This window comes from Vicia villosa, linkage group LG6 (genome assembly GCF_029867415.1).
Source record: "Vicia villosa cultivar HV-30 ecotype Madison, WI linkage group LG6, Vvil1.0, whole genome shotgun sequence".
Taxonomy (NCBI): domain Eukaryota; kingdom Viridiplantae; phylum Streptophyta; class Magnoliopsida; order Fabales; family Fabaceae; genus Vicia; species Vicia villosa.
The window spans coordinates 110,633,531-110,637,250 of NC_081185.1; the positions used below are offsets into that span (position 1 = coordinate 110,633,531).

General features: G+C 33.9%; 1 pseudogene; it reads left to right on the plus strand.

The window, feature by feature from the left end:
• Positions 1-514: 514 nt before the first annotated feature.
• On the plus strand, positions 515-1,474 carry LOC131612090 (mitogen-activated protein kinase homolog D5-like; annotated as a pseudogene).
• Positions 1,475-3,720: the final 2,246 nt, after the last annotated feature.

Genomic DNA, 3,720 nt, shown 5'->3' on the forward strand with positions numbered 1-3,720 from the left:
TAAAATGCTCTTTCTCATAAGCAACTTCCTCAAACCGCATTTATGAATAAATATTCTAAGCTTAATATTTACTATTTGTGGCGGAATTGCGGTGTTTTGAGAACTGCCATGCAAAGGCGGAATTGCGGTGTTTTGGCAATCAAAACACCATTTAACAACACTACTTGTGTATTTGCATGATTTGAAATTTAATTTTAGATATTTTGTACGATTTCTGAAATCCTGTTTCTTTAGTTGAAATCTAAAACAATCAAAATTTTGTTAAAATGGAAAATAAGTGATGAGATCCTGTGTTTCTTTTCAATGTTCTTTAGATGTTTTTTAGGCTATCGAAAATTTGAAATTCCATTGCTTCTGCTAAGATCTGAAACAATCCAACAAGGAAAATTCTGTCCAAAATGAAAATCAATGACGAGTTCTATACCCGTTACTTGTTTTAGTTGTCGCGTGTGTAGTGCTGGTTTATAAACATTGCTTGCCCGTTCTTAAATTAAAAATAATATTGCATTTATAGATGGATCAAAAGTCATTGTTTCCTGGCAGAGATCATGTGCATCAGTTGCGTGTACTCATGGAGGTAACTTCTTTATCTTTCGTTGGTGTTTGAAGAAGTTCAAGAGTTATTGATTTATATTAGTTTTTACACTTCAAATTTTTAACATGATTTGTATTATATAGTTGATTGGTACCCAATCAGAAGCTGATTTGGGATTTCTGAATGAAAATTCTAAGAGATACATTAGGCAACTACCTCTTTACCGCCTCCAATATTTCCAAGAAAACTTTCTGTATGTATGTCCATGCGGAACTTATTGATCTTGTTGAAAAAATGTTAACATTTGATCCTAGACAAAGAATTACCGATACATATTCATTGCCAGAGTCTATTCATCAATCATATGTTGATAATTTGGATCAAAAGGCTGCATATAAATACTTTAGTTATCAAGTATTGTTACCATAATGATCTTGTAATGTACAAATAGGGGTGTAATATCCAATTATAGTTATAAGATATAACAATATGGAAAGTGCCAGGACAGACATAACATGTAAATGTGAGATACCAACTTTTTATGCTAACCAGAAAATGCTTCATACTAGTCTCATTCATAAGCAGTAGCACCTGCATTGAAATTCTGAAATACAAGCCTTTGTCTCGTGTGCTTAAATTCCTTCGTCGATATTGTTTTAAAGTTGAAGATGTAGTAGCACACCCCTACTTAACATCATTGTATGACATCAATGATGAACCTGTATGCAAGAATCCCTTCAGCTTTCATTTTGAACAGCTCGCTTTGACCGAGGAGCAGATGAAAGAACTGATAATCAGAAAGGCTCTAGCATTTAACCCTGAATACCACCAGTAGCATATTCGTGATAATGATGGTGATGTTATGGTTGGTTGGGTTTGGAAAATGTGTCTGTGTCTGCTTTCCATAGAAATATTAAACTTGAAAAGCTGTGAGTTGTATGGGAATTAAAATTAAAATAAATTTATTTTATTTTTTCAACATGAATGTTTATGATTAGGCTTTGTTGATTAGATTTTATAAGAATAATGTGTAGTTTGGTCAAAGTATCACATAGACTTGTACCCAACATCCATTATCTTTGGAAAATGCGTGGAGCCATAACTGGAAAATGCAATTTAACTTTTTCGTTTAGGTGTAAATTTCATCAATTGCAGAATTGTCGGTATTAACCTGAGTGCCCATTTTCTTTCTGCTGTTGCCAATTTTCTATCTTGCAGGATTAAAGATTTTGAGCATTATTTCAATCTTTCGATTCTCCTTCTTCAAAGCTCCCGTGATGATTTCGAAATAGATTTATAAAATTTAAAATAATTTCCTTTGGGGAGATTCGGGGGTACCAAGAGAATCCATTGGGTTGGTTTGAAATAAGTTTGTTTACCTTTAGAGGAAAGGGGTTTGGGATTGAAGAAGATTGAAGAATTTACTTATGCTTTGCTCCTCAAGTGGAAGTGGAAGATCCTTAAGGAAAAAGATACGTTGTGGCATAATCTCTTGGAGGCAAGATACGATATCCTTAACTTGCAAATTCTACCCAGAATTAGTAACAGTAAAAGTAACCGCGAATCAGCTTGGTGGAAGGATATGATCAACATTGAGAAGAGGCTTCCAACCTCAGATTTCGTTTTTGCGTAATTGTTGGGTGATGAACTCTCTACTCCATCCTAGTTTGTTGTTTGGAACAAGGATGATTGCCTTATGGACACTTTCCTGGACCTATACAATTTGAGCACTTTGAAGAAAGTGATGGTGTTTGATATGGGCAATTGGTCTGGGAACGATTGGAATTGGGGAGACTTCGGAATTAGTGAGGCAGCGGGCGTTACCTTGCAGGATAGAACGAGGCTCCTATTTGATAATGTGGCTTATGCAAACCCTATAAGAGACGTTGTAGGACAAAACGAGGCTCCTATTGTTTGGTGTTGCAAGCAATTGGGAGATTACACTGTCAAATCAGGTTACGGTTTGTTGGCAGCTGCTCAGGATGAAGGCGTTTTGATCGAAGGGATGGTCGAAGCTTTTGCTAACTTGTGGAAAACTTTAGTTCCTTATAGTATTAAAGCCTTTGGTTGGAGAAGTTTTCACAACAGGATCCCAATAAAGGACCAGCTGAAGAGCATGGGTATTGTTTCTTCACCTCATGATCTTACTTGTGTTCTATGCTTTCAAGAGGAGGAGTGTCTGGATCATATTTTTTACAACTGTAAGGTTAAAATGCTGGTTTGTTTAGAAGTGGAGAGGTGGTTGGGCATATCAATTAAGTTAGATGGTTGTTTGTTGAGGGATTCTCTTCAATGGCGCAGGAGTCTCAAGTTCGAGAAAGTACAAGCGGGGAAGGAATGTATCTTCTAGTTGGCGGTCCTGTGGTGCGTTTGAAAAGTTAGGAATGGTATTCTATTTAACAATGTCCAACGGTAATTTTTACCAATTTTACAAAGATCCTTTATCCGGTTTAACTTAAGTTGTTGTTGGTTGGAAATTTTTCCCTCTCGGAGTTTCGATCTCGGTCTTTTGTATGCGGGCAAGAGTACCCCTAGTAGTCTTTGAATAAAAATCTTTGCTTACATAAGTGATTCATAAATAAAAAGTTTTTGGACAAAAAAAAATATTCCTACCAAATGTATTATTCTGACACTTCGCCGTATTAATAGAAGTCATGATTTATAAAATTAATTACTACTTCCCTTTATACTGTTAATGATCTTAATTTTGAGTATCATACCTTAGAGAAACATATAATTTATTAAAACTATTGGTTAGTTAATTATTATCCATGTGAAAGTGAAAAAATATATCATTTTTTAGTATTACTTACTACAAATTACAAGCATATAAATGAAAATAACATTCTATATAATTAAGTATTCCAACTATGGACACAATTCACATATATTGATGCATATACGTGCCAAGCACTTGAATTACATATCATTTGAGTAAACTTATTTTAAAGATATTATAAACAAATATTGGTTTTAATATTAGCGTTACACAAGTCTAAGTTGTAATAATAGAAGGAAATTTAGACTATAATAGATATGTGAAGATCACCCTCTAATACATTATATATTTTTCGTAATCAACAATAATGTTTATATTTAGTGTGCAATAAAAGAAATAGTAGATATCATGTTAGCAGTAATAAATAGATATTACTTTAGCAAGGATTGTATTATTCAGAGTATTA